This window comes from Oreochromis niloticus, linkage group LG18, assembly GCF_001858045.2.
Source record: "Oreochromis niloticus isolate F11D_XX linkage group LG18, O_niloticus_UMD_NMBU, whole genome shotgun sequence".
Lineage (NCBI taxonomy): Eukaryota > Metazoa > Chordata > Actinopteri > Cichliformes > Cichlidae > Oreochromis > Oreochromis niloticus.
Genome location: NC_031982.2, coordinates 36,240,333 through 36,254,274, shown reverse-complemented (window position 1 = coordinate 36,254,274; position 13,942 = coordinate 36,240,333). Strand labels below are relative to the sequence as shown.

General features: G+C 38.7%; 1 protein-coding gene across 2 annotated transcripts in view; it reads left to right on the top strand.

Moving 5' to 3' along the window:
• Nucleotides 1-13,942, top strand: part of LOC100704393 (zinc finger protein OZF) — an 883,579-nt gene that overhangs the window by 154,980 nt on the left and 714,657 nt on the right. The gene's annotated exons all lie outside the window — the stretch shown is intronic.

Below are 13,942 nucleotides of genomic sequence, written 5' to 3'. Positions count from 1 at the left end.
TGTAAAAAGAGTCTTCTTCATGACCTGTGTAGTATGTTAACACTATTGGAAGGAAAAATAACTTGAACTCCAATTTTGAAAACACAACTTTCTTTTTTTTAAATAAAGCTCTGACTTGTATTATGAGCAGTGTTGGTCAAGTTACTTGAAAAACAGTAATCAGTAACTAATTACTGATTACTTTCCCAAAAAAAGTAATCCTGTTACTTTACTGATTACTTATTTTCAAAAGTAATTAATTACTTAGTTACTTAGTTACTTTTTAAAAACACGATTTACAACCTGAATAGGTGATAAAGCGATAGATCTTTCAGGCCAATTCTACTTTCTGCATAATCCATCATACAAAATGTAATCAAATGGAAAAGTCTCTTTTTAAAACTTGTTTTATTAGTTTTAATCTTTTAACTTTATGCATCAAGCAAAAATTTAATTATATGCAACATTCTCTGACTGGAAGAAATGTGTTTAACATTTAAACCTATTTTCTGCACATTCCAGCACATAAAATAAAATATTTTTAATAATAATAATAATATAATATTTTTAAACGCTGCACGCTCATACTCTCTCCCGTACTTGATATATTATCCATTGTTGATCTGCACACAGCTGTTGTCACGAACGTCGCACTCGCTTACGTCACTGTCATGAAACACTCACAAAAAAATCACGGTTTTAGTAACGCAGTAACGCAGCGTGGTTACGGGAAAGTAACAGTAATCTAATTACCTGTTTTGCAATAGTAATCCCTTACATTACTCGTTACTTGAAAAAAGTAATTGAATTACAGTAACGCGTTACTGTAATTTCGCATCATTTTTTGATTGGTGGACATGGTACATTTTTCCACCAATAGGAGAGGGGGGGGGGGGGGGGTTGTTTTGTTTTTGCTCACAGGCTTTCGAGCGTTTTCCTTATAAAACGCCGTTTTTACCGTTTCTTCCCGCAGTAAATATAAACAACGATAGTATTCAGGAAGAAAACCAAACATTGCAGATATTTTTATCATAACTCTGGTTTTACGTGGCCGATCAACACAATTTAAAAACTGGTATAAAGTCCACACTTTTTCCGTCAGTTGTTCCGTCTGTCCTGCTCACATCTCCAATGGTTGTACACGTTGTCATTAACGTGGCTTCACTCCACATCAGCCACGCCGCTTTGCTAGCTAAAACTCCGGTGTCGGCACATAAGGACGCTGTCATAGCCTGTCAACCACGTTGATTAGCTGCATATATACGAATGTGAATCACATCATTGGCTGGACTATGGGATAAGGTAGCATCGTTCTGATCCCATACGGGAGCAGCCAGTCACTTACTGACTAACACTGCAAAACAGAATTGTTAAAGTTTTAATTTTAATTTCAATTCAGGTTAGATTTTTTTTTTTGTGCGCAGAGACCGTGCCAGCAGTGCGCAATTGCGCACACGCGCAGCTTATTGGGAACATTGCTCATAATTCAGACGCCCTCTACAGAAAAGGGCAGAGCAGGCTGTACCTGCTGTGGAGACTAAGGTCGTTTGGAGTGAAGGGTCCACTCCTGAAGACCTTCTATGACCTCTTTTACGGTGTGGTCTGCTGGAGCGGCAGCATCTCTGCCAGGGACAGGAAGAGACTGAACAGGCTGATCCGGAGGGCCAGCTCTGTTCTAGGATGCCCTCTGGACCCAGTGGAGGTGGTGAGTGACAGGAGAATGGTGGCTATGCTTTCATCCCTGTTGGACAACATCTCCCACCCCATGCATGAGACTGTGACGGCACTGAGCAGCTCCTTCAGTGGGAGACTGCGGCACCCACGGTGTGGGACGGAGAGATTTCACAGGTCTTTCCTCCCCACTGCTGTCAGACTCCACAACAAAGACTTCAACTGACCAACACACACATCCACACATGTGCAATAGCAATAACACTAAGTGCAATACTCTTTTCTGGCATCGTTGTATTATACTTAATTGTAAATAGCATTTGTATTCTATTTTATTCTATTTTATTCTTTTTTATTCGATTATAGTATATGTATAGTGCAAGTATACAGTATGTATATAGTATTTCATCTTATTCTATTCTATTGTGTACAGTATCTTATTTTTATCTTATTCCAGAGTTTTTCTAATTTTTGCGATGTAACTTTGCACTTTCTGCTGTAACAAAACAAATTTCCCATGTGTGCGACTAATAAAGGTTATCTTATCTTATCTTATCTTATCTTATCGTGTATTAGTCATTTAAAATGTAATTTGTGGTCTGAGGGTATTTTTCTTTCTGAACCTTTCTTCTCTTGAGGTACTTCAGATGATTCTTATTATATTTACTGTGCTTTTATTTATAAAAAGGTAAAGAAACAATGTTTTGTTGTTAAATCCATGAAAATGAATGTAGTCTGTAGCCTAATAAACTAGAGAGGTTTAACAGTGTGTGGCTCCCTCTAGTGGATGTTGTGGAGTATTCTGTTGTCTTTGCTCCAAAGGTTTTTTGTACAGAGTTTTGGTGTTTCCTGTCACTGTGGGCTGCAGAGCACAGTAGTACACAGCAGAGTCTGTCACTGCAGCAGAGGAGATGCTCATCTTGATTTCTGTTTTCTCCACTTGAATCTTCAATCCAGGAACTTTTTCTTCTCCTACTGACCCCTGAAGCAGAGTGTGAGATCAGGAACTCTGGAGGTTTTCCTGGATGTTGTCGATACCAGAAGAAATAATCAGAAGGAGACACTTTGTAAGTGTAGGTCAGAGTAACTGTGCTGCCTTCTACACTGGACTCTTCATCTTTGACTGGAGTGAGCTGATCACATGTGACACCTGAAGGAAGAGAGAAAGTTTTTCAATAAATAATTGACATTAATGAATCATTTGAAATAAAAACATAGTTTCCTGTGTAGGTGAGCATACCTGTGAGAGTGAGAAGAATCAGAGGAAACACACAGTGATGTAATGACAGCATGTTGAGGAACATAAAGTTTGTTTTGTGTTGAACTCTGTTGAATGTGGAGGTTTTTCTCTCTTCTATAGTTCAGTAACAGCTCAGCTCCTCCCTGAATCTCTGCTCCTCCTCTCTGCTCTCAGTCACTCCTCCTCCTGTGGTTAACACACTTTGGGATTCTTTTATAACCAAAGTTATTTAAGGTGGTCTTTAATTGTTTTACAGGGCAAAATGTTACAAACTAAAGAAAATATCATGAAGTCAGTGGTCCATGTAGAGGAGGTTGGTTGTTGATTTTGAAGCTGGTTTCTTTTGATATTCTTAGAGTAGGTCTTTCTTCATAGGTTCAGGTCTGCAGAGGTCACAGACACTCGAGCTTCTCTCTGATAATGTGATAGTCTGAGTCTGTGACCTCAGGACCTGATGTCTTCTGTTTGGTTGAACTTCTGCATAAATATCTTGTAGAGGCTAAAGTGAGGCTTTAAACTACTGATTAACCTGATGGACGTTAATTACTCACATCTGATGAATCCTCCTTTAATTTTCTTCATAAATGATGATAAGTCATAAAAACATTCTGACTTGATACTTTCCATTTTCAGTGGATGAAGTCATCCATTAGATAAGAACCATGTAAGCTCCCTCAGACTCACAATATTCACATCACAAAGTTTCACACTGAGGACTCAAACTCTGTCTTTTATTATTACAGGCCATTTACCATAATCCTTTTAAGCAGAGCTTATGAACCTCAAGTTTTGTGGCTTTCCACAGGAGCTCATTTTTTTGGTGAATTCACGTAAAGCTGCGGAGAGCTTCTGTGATCCAGGGTGGAGATTTAACCGTGCTGCCTTTCCTGACTTTAAGAGGAGCCACTATGTATTTATTTTAGACTCTGTGAAATGAAGGAGGCCACATGCCGTCCCACATCATCAGTTTCAGCTAGATTATTATCAAACACTTCAACAAATTCTTCCACCACACAGTCAGTAATTAGTCGGGAATGCTTCACATGAACAAAGGGCAGAGTGTCACGAGTAAAGGAGAGATCAAATAAAATATGTTTATGATCACTAATAAAAATGTCCTCACGACAGACTGGTCCCATATCCAGACCCAGTGACAGAATCAGATCCAGGGTGTGGCCACCACTGTGTGTTGGCCCAGTCACATGTTAGGTAAGATTAAAAGAGTCTACGAGATTAAGACAGTCAGAAGCAGCGTGGCATGAACTGTCAGCCACATGGAAATGAAAATCCTCCAGCAGAAGGATTCTTTCCAGTTTGAAGGTGAAGGAGAGAAAGTCCTCAAACTCCACTAAGAAGCTCCGAGCTAATCCTGGTTGGTCCTATTTTTCCTGTTGGTGTGTGATCCAACAGGAAATAGTATAGATAGATAGATAGATAGAAAGAATTTATTTCGAACATGCAAATATAATTGAAATAACAACAGAAAAAAACAAAAGTTAGCAATCATCAAGTTTTCATGTACATATCTATGTCTACAGAATACGTGTGTTCGAAAAGGATGAAGTTTACACTTTTCTTGTTCCTACCCCCTTATTTAAAATTTCATTGCTTACAAATCCATATCCAGGATTCAACATTAATCGATCATTTATGTTTAACTGTGTACAAGTCTAACACATGAACATACACAAATAAAACCATTTTCAGCACGTAAACCAGAACAACAACAAACTACAGTTTTACATAATCTAATCACCCCGTGTTTAACACCAGCTTAATCTCTGAGTTTATTTTATATCTATGTGACAAACACCTTAATGAACACTTAAGGTTGGGTTACTCAGGCCTTGATCTATAAAAATGAGGACACAATGAGACGACTCAGTCACTGAGAGGAAGATTTCCTATATTCATGCAATTTATTATTTTTGAACAATCGTGTGAGTTTTTGTATTCATGTACTTGTCTTGATTTCACCTGTACAGGTGTTCCACACACTGACTCCTCTGACTGTAATGCTGTGATATTTTACATTTGTCCTTACTATTGGCTGGCTGAACATTCCTCTCAGGTCAGGAGTATTTGGTCTTATTTGGAACAAGTTCTGAATGTTGTGGAACAAAGATTTATTTGCTGCTTTGTACATTGTTTGCGCAGTTCTGAGGTCTGAAGTAGTTTTAGTGTCCTGCAGGTTTTAGATGTTTCCTTGATCCAACACAGCTGATTTAAATGGCCAAATGACCTCAACATGTCTTGAAGTTCTCCAGAGGCCTGTGTAACCCAGTTCCTAAAATCATCTTAAAGAAAAAGAGAAGAAAAAGTAAAACATTTAATGTTGATTGTTTCTGTTCTTACTGTCCCTGTTTAATGAAAATGAAACAAGATCAAAATATTTATTTAAATAAAAAAGGGACACAGATTTATATATTTGCTCTGGTTAAACAAGGGTTAAGTTTCTCTGAGGGTTGATGATCTCTGATGAGAGCCTATTGTTTTACTCCACTCCTCGTTGTCAGCCAATCGGTGAAGCTCTAGGCAGCTCTTGTCCCTCCTTAATGTTAGCTCCCATGTTTTCAGTCTCTTGCTTCTGCAGCCGAACAGAGCAGGCGGACTAAAACTTTGTTATCGGTAAGCTGGAGAAATTAACCTCCAACGAGTTTTAAAAAACAAAACAAAACTTTAAACTGATATTGTTCACAAAATAAGATTTTGCACTTGTTGTCGTAGAGGACAGAGCGAAACCGGAAGGTTTACTGAGCTGTGGCTTCACGTAAATGCTGAGCACTCGACAGCGGTAAGCTAAATGTGGCTAATCAGACACGCGATGTGCGGAGTGTGGGAACAGTTGTTGGGTGTCTCTGAAACGCACTGTTGTATGCTAGTTAGATCATTAACCAAGTCATTAACATGTGAAAAGCTGTAAATGGTTAAAGCAGCTTAAAATACGTGTATGGGAGATAATTGTAAGCAGACTTTATGCTGCTTCCTGTTTAATTTTTTGATGTCAATCTGTTGTTTTACAATACTCAGTATTGAATACTTGGAGGTAATTTTTAGTGTATTTCCACTTGTGCTAGTAGGCCTATGGTACAAGCGGGATTAAGCACATCTACTTCAATACTCCTATTCGTAGCCTGAGTCCTTTTGTTTACATGTTTTTGAAATTGATTATTTGCACTTTGTTCAGTTCTGATAAGCATTTGTGTATCGCTCCATTTCTTGAAAGGGGTAATATACTTATTTATTTGTGATTTTATATATATGTAGCGTGTTATTTTGATGGATGTAATGAATGTTTATCATGAAAAGTGAATTATATGGTGACTATAATTCCTGAATGTTTGAAGCCTTGTAGATAATCTTTAATCTTACTGCAAGTTACAAACAAGTATTGAACCTTGATACTGTGAAATTTTGAACATTGATACTTTGAACTTTGAACCTTGATATTTTAACGTTGTACAACATGACTGAACTGATGATGATTGAATTGATGATAGCTGATCTGAACAGTAGTTACTGCAGTGTGACACTACTTTAGTTTAATTTGTGAGAGTTATTCTTAAATTGTTAGTGACATATATTTGACCATTGTTTATAGGTCAGGATTTTATATGGGACGAATCCAAAGACCAGGTCAGCGATTCCACAACCCAGAGTGTTCCTGTGTTCACTGGATGGCGAGCCAAGCCAAGATCCTAGGAGACGATATATGTGTGTGTATATATATATATATATATATATGTATACACACTCATTTACACATTGATGGACTGCAATCCTCTACTGTACAAGTAGCACGGTAGGACAGACAATCACACACACACTCCTCATCGGACGGACTCTATTGTAATACACCCGTTTGTCATGGGCCCCACCGGTGCCATTTGGTTTTAAAAAAGACAAATTCTTTTCCTTGTGCACAATTTTATTTTTTGCTACTTTTGTGGAAAATTTTATACTTGAAGTTCTGTTTAAACCTGTTGTAATACTGTGTGGTTACAAAATTCTTTTAAAAGTCTTAACATCACTAAAGTACTTTTAAGCCACACAACTGTGTTGTCTGGTTTCTCTGCCATTCATGTACCAGAGCTCTAAGAGTCGTTCTTAATCTTCTGACACTAGCCCAAATTACTCATTACCTTGGCACTTTATATAACTCCATGTAAGTGCTACACCTGGTAATGAACTAATCATTTGATTCAGGTGTGCTGACCCAGGGTGAGATCTAAAACCTGCAGGACACCGGCCCTCGAGACCTGGGGTTGCCTACCCTTGCTAAAAATGCTAACCGTCACCGGTGACGGGTTAGGGTTTAAAGGGTTAATTCATTTTCCAGTTCATTCAGAAGTTGTTCCAAGTTACTTCCACAGCACAGTAAGTTTGTATCATTTGCAGATAATGTTTTCAACACCTGTGACATAGCACATATCTCATTAATATACAATATGAAAAGCAGCGGCCCCAAAACTGATCCTTGGGGAACCCCACACACAACATGTTTCAGTTCTGACTTTATGACATTTATTTGGGTAAATTGTTTACGGTTTTTAAGGTAACTGTTACCCATGATAATGCCACTCCTTTGACCCCATATGTACATAGTTTGTTATGTAAAAGGTTGTATCTAAAAAAATCTCCGACAGCATAGTTTTTGTTTTCAATAGCAATTGTTACTGTATCTATAAACTCCATTGAGGCATGCGTTGTGGTCCTTTTGGGTCTAAATCCATACTGCTGTTCATATATTACATTGTTTTTTTTGATAAAGTCATATAATCTATTGTAAAATATTTTTTCCAGTATCTTAGGGAACTGCGGTAGCAAAAAGATGGGCCGATAGTTTGTGAGAAGATGTTTGTCTCCAGCTTTATATATTGGAACTACCTTTGCAATTTTCTTCTTATCAGGAAATAAACCACTTTGTAATGACAGATTATAAATGTCGGTAAATGGTTTCACAATACATCCAAAAATATCTTTAAGTGCATATCAATGCCATCACAGTCAGTTGATTTCTTGGAGTTAAAGGATGTAACTACATCAATAATTTCCTCTTCATCTACTCCCCTCATAAACAACAACTCTACAATAGCTGTAGGCTGCTGGAGGATTCCCATGATGCACTCAGTGTTTCTTCTTCACCCACTATGTGTTTATACACCTCTCTGCATTGAATCATCAGTTATTATTAATCTCTGGCTCTCCTCCACAGTGTTTCTCTGTCCTGTCTTCCTCCCATCACACCCGAACTGGTCACGCAGATGAGCCTGGTTCTGCTGGAGGTTTCTTCATGTAAAAAGGGGAGTTTTTCCTTCCCACTGTTGCCAAATAAAACCGAATGAAACAAACCAGAGAAGTTTAACAGTGTGTGGCTCCCTCTAGTGGATGTTGTGGAGTATTCTGCTGTCTTTGCTCCAAAGGTTTTTGTACAGAGTTTTGGTGTTTCCTGTCACTGTGGGCCTCACAGCACAGTAGTACACAGCAGAGTCAGACAGCTGAAGCTTCTGGATCTTCAGAGGAACTGATCTGATGCTGGAATCCAGTGTGGATGAAAATCTCTCCTTGAACTCAGATGCTGTGTCTCCTTGATCTCCACTAACACGACTCAGGATGAATTTGGGGCTGTTGTTTCCATCCTGTTTGTACCAGAAGAGATAATTACCTGATGGGAAGCTGCTGTTATAGAGACAGTGAAGTGTTACTGTGTCTCCTTCAGCAGCAGTCTCTTCTCCTTTTGCTTGCAGCACGTTGTCTTTTTGTGCTCTGCATTCTGTAAAACACCAACAAACAGTATCAGTGTGCTGTTAAAGAATCATGTCAATGTTGGATTGATATCAAAGAAACAGAGTTGTGTTCATACCGAGGCACATAGCAGCCAGCAGCACTGAGATGAACAGAGGCGTCATATCTGCAGTGTAGAGTAACTGTGAGCTACAGCAAGTATAAAGAAGCTGTGATCTCTCTGTTTAGTCTTCATCAACACTAAGTTGGTGGATTAGAAGGAGGAGCCTGATCACAGTGACAGGACTCATTCACAGCCCTGTGTTATTCCCCCTGCTGACAGCTTTACACTCAGCACGTCTTTCTGCTGCTTTCATTGGATATTTGCTCCTATTGCAGGAAGCAGGTTTAACTGACTGAACTGTGAGTCGAGAAACAAGCACAGGATAAATAAAAAGCAGAGGCTCAGTTTTAATCCAGTGAACCGAAGAATATGAATGCGTGTCAGTGTGGATCATGATGTTTATCTTTAAAAACTGAAGAAGAGAAAACAGTAGAAGAATCTTCTTGTATCGACCAAAATGTTTCATGACTGAATTTTAACACTGGGATTTTGGAGAGTGAGGAGTCCTGATATCCGGTGTCGTGGTGCAGTGTGGGGAGAAGAATCACTAAGAAGTGAAACATTGTTGATCTTTGCAGGTTAAAGTGAAGCTTTGTGACTTAAAGTGACTTCAGACTGAACTTCAACAACGTGTGAAATGGATCTGATACCATCAATGATGGCACTGCTTTAGATGTCCAATCAGAACACAGAGGAGAAACTGTACCTATGACATCATCGAGAAATCGCACAAACAGGTGATTCAAATACAATGAAGGAAAAGTTTAAACCATGTAGCAGAAAATGTGAGAATACCAAAGTAAAAGTTTCAGCTGTAAAACATCATTAATGCACCAACAATGTTGGGAGTTTATTACTAGTTACTTTATTTGACTTCTGATGTTTTTTTACACACATCATCACTAAATAAGGAAATAAATGTCTTAATGTCTGAACGTTCCTACAGTTGGTTTGTGGTTGATGTGGATTTGCTGCTCATGTGAATCCTCCCACAGTGTTTCATTAGCAGCTGTAACCACAGTGACTCTGATAAAACAGGAATTAGCAGAATCCATCTGATATGAAGCTGTGCTTTGAATACCACTTCCCTCCTCTTTGAAGAGTAGTCAGATATCTGTGTTCAGGTTTTTGTACAGCCTCTTCTACACTTTGTATCACTGTGTTTCTAGAGCACAGTAGTAGAGAGCTGTGTCTGCCAGGGTTAGGGCTGTTATGGTCAGATTAGTTGATGTAGAAGATGTTTGGGTTTTATAACGTTTATCAGGAATATATTCACTCGAGTATCCTTTGGCTCCTTTCCAGAGTATAAACTTAGGAGCCTGAAGTTCAGAATGATGTCTGTACCAGTAAACATAACGACCACCACCTATCTGATAGTTACATGTGAGTGTGACAGATTTTCCTTCTGTTTCAGTGACTTCAGGTCGTTGAGGAGTGATTGAGTCTCCAGCTGTGAGTCCTGGAAAAAGAAAGAAGAAAAGTAGTGAAATGCAGTCTGTATATCTGCTTAATGCAGCAGCTTCAACTAAACTTTAATCCCTGTTCTTAAACTCACCTATAATGTGAGATAGAAGCAAAAAGAGGTGCAGCAACATGTCTTTGGAGTTATTAAAGCCAGACAGACAGCACATGAACAATGTTCTTCCACTGCAGCACAATGACCAACAAATAATGTCATTGGATGAGCTCAACTTCAGTGGGCGGGGCCAGTTTAATAGCTCAGCCAATCAAATAGTTTTGTGCTTCCACAGCAGCTCTGTCTCTGTCTCTGATCTTTACTGCTTCATTTCTCTGTTGTCTTTGTCATCAGTCCAATGACACAAGAATCAGAGGTTTAACAGTGTGTGGCTCCCTCTAGTGGATGTTGTGGAGTATTCTGTTGTCTTTGCTCCAAAGGTTTTTGTACAGAGTTTTGGTGTTTCCTGTCACTGTGGGCTGCAGAGCACAGTAGTACACAGCAGAGTCTGTCACTGCAGCAGAGGAGATCTGAAGAGTCATTTTTGTTTCTTCCTCTCTGACTCCAACAGAGAGTCGGGAGCTGCTGGGAGGTGTTACTATTTTTCCCGACTCCAAATGAGAGATCAGGAACTCTGGTGTTTTTCCTGGATGTTTTCGATACCAGAAGAAATAATCAGCAGCACCTTTGGTGTATTTGTAGGACAGAGTAACTGTGCTGCCTTCTAAACTGGACTCTTCATCTTTGGATGGACTGAGGTCTTCACAGCTGACACCTGAAGGAAGAAATCAGTCTTAGAATTGTTTCAATAAATAATTGACATGAATGAATCATTTGAATTGAACATAGTTTCCTGTGTAGGTGAGCATACCTGTGAGAGTGAGAAGAATCAGAGGAAACACACAGTGATGTAATGACAGCATGTTGAGGAACATAAAGTTTGTTTTGTGTTGAACTCTGTTGAATGTGGAGGTTTTTCTCTCTTCTATAGTTCAGTAACAGCTCAGCTCCTCCCTGAATCTCTGCTCCTCCTCTCTGCTCTCAGTCACTCCTCCTCCTGTGGTTAACACACTTTATAACCAAAATGATTTAAGGGAGCCGTGTGACACGTCACACAAGCAGAAGTCACATTAACGATGTAGACAGAGTCAGAGAGTCGGTGATACTCACTGTTAAGGGTCCGAAATTGAGGACGAGAGTAAAACAATCATGGTCCACAAGAGGTCGATCGAACAATTGATTTTTAATGAATACACGCAGCGTGGGGCGACGTACACTGGAAACCATCAGTTGTAAATCCCCAACCAAAAATACACTTCAGATTGCTTTTATAACATCAGGGTATTATGACGCCCCCTCATGCGTTTACAAGCACATTATTTGCATGTTCAGAACATTATTTGGCTCTTCTACAGACACTGATCAATCTTAAGAGATAACTGCAGAGACAGGAGTTCCCCTTTCTGGCATCCATCCAAATATGGTGGTGAGGTCCCCATGGACTTGTCCTCCTCTTTGCGTCACCTGTTGCTAGGCAAACTCAAATGCAACAAGAAGCTGAATACATTCAGGCCTTTGCTCAGCCACTATTTTACTGTAGCAAAATACTCAGCATATAAGCTTTTAAGATTATAGATTTAACTCAACGATTTAAGTGGTTCTAACTACACCTATAATAAACATGTTAATATTTGATTATGATAACCCCTGTAATTCAAATTATAACATAATGCCAGCAACTTCAATAAATGCTTGGATAAAATGATAATTAATACAATGATAAAGATGATGGTTATGAACAGTAACCATAAAATATTTCCTATAATTCTACAATTCCCTCTCTTGACGTCTTCCAGAGACGTCACTACACTATTCCCAGGTCCACTACCTTCGCTCTGACCCTCTCTTGCCGTCCCCTGACTCAGCAAATCAGACAACAACCTCATGTCATCTAGGTGGTCCAATAATAAAACGCCAGCTCCCACTTGAAAACACTTCATGCTTAAGTGGTCTCTGCTCCTTTCCTGGGTCCCTCTCTAGTGGAAATCTAGTGGAATGGACCCTCGTCATCAATCACTAAGTAAACTAAATTGGCGCAGGTCTCAAATAAGAAGTAGAAGACTCTTGGGCCCTCGCTCAGGCCTGCTACTAGATTTATGTGTATTGTAAGCATGCATGCAATTAACCTGCTATGTTCTCATCTTCCCTCAACATGTATCACCTGGACACTCTCACCAGTGAAGCTTAAAACCCTCTTGGATAGAACATCAACTCTAAACGAGCACAGATATGCAATGTGTATAAAATGAACTAAACCTGTGAATAGAATGAATGTCATGACAAACATATTCAATGCAATATGAACCCTGTAAACAATATTACTGATAAACAATGCTGTAAATCATGTTCTTAATGCAATCATAATAATGCAGATTATATAATAGGAATAAAAGAATTTCTGAATCCCCACATTCCCTCAGTGCCCACTGTAAAGTGTAAAAGATACAATTAGCTTTCTCCTGGTAAAAGGTCCTACATTATTTTCTCAACCTTTGGAAACATCCTCTATCGAGTTAACCCATTTCATTTTTCAAACTTAGGCCTGATTTCTTCGCCCCCTTTAACGGGTAGCGCATATCCGGTCTGAACACTGTGTTTGGGCAATTTACGAATTGTTGCAGGATTTCTATGTTATGTAAAGTTCCTCTCATCCCTTTTATGCTTCCATTATAACCTATGTCTAACAAACTTTTGATCTTCTTTGTAACATAAACAACTAGGTGTATTTGTGCTCTGTTTTTCTCCTTTCTCTGGTTGGTTCCGTTCGATCTGGGGCTTCCAGGATTCTCGCTGTGGTCCTGAAATCTTCTCCTGTAAAAGATAGAAAACAAACAGCCTCTCTCTGCTACACCTCACTAATCTACTGTGTTCATCCAATGTTCCTTTAATTATTCAAACTTGGTTCACAATATCATGTTCTGGGCTTTATCCTTTTTATTAACTTTACTTAATCTCAATACTCTTTATGTGTGTGAGCAATACTTTTAGTTTTATTAAACACACCCCGGGTAAAATATACACCATCCCCATGTCAGCCTAAATCTGCGCTAGAAAGCACGCTTCAAAATTTCTATCAGGATTTACACCTCTTTTTGCTTCAAGCATATACCTGACATGCAAAAGTTACTGTTATTGCCAGTTAGACAAGTTTCCATTATCTACACATTTTGTTTCACCGTCTCAGTAGTTGCTAAACAGAAACAAAGCAACATGTGTTCCACCTTTGCCCTATAAAATAACTCTATGTAATATCTGTATGTGTAAGCCTGCATTATAACCACTTATTCTAGAAATAAAAAGAAATCAAACATTTTCTACTCCTAAAATCTTCACTAGTTTTCCCCAAAGCATATCTTTTATTCAAAAATGTCCCACAATTTCCCTTTAAATTTGGTGTACAGCTTCTCATGAACACCGGCATTTTATCTTCTAAACAGGATTCACTTCATTTTACTTTAAAAATAACTTTATTTAAAAATAACAATTACAATAACAATTTCTGCCTCAATTTTACCATATCTAAATTATCAAAAACCCCAAAAGTCATATAATGATCCTAGAACCCATTTCAAATTACCTCTTAAATTCCCCCTTTATATTTGGACACACCAGATGTGTCCAAATAAATAAAAACTCAAAAACTCAAAATGCATCACCCGGGCTTAAGAAATTAAAGGAAAAAGGTTAG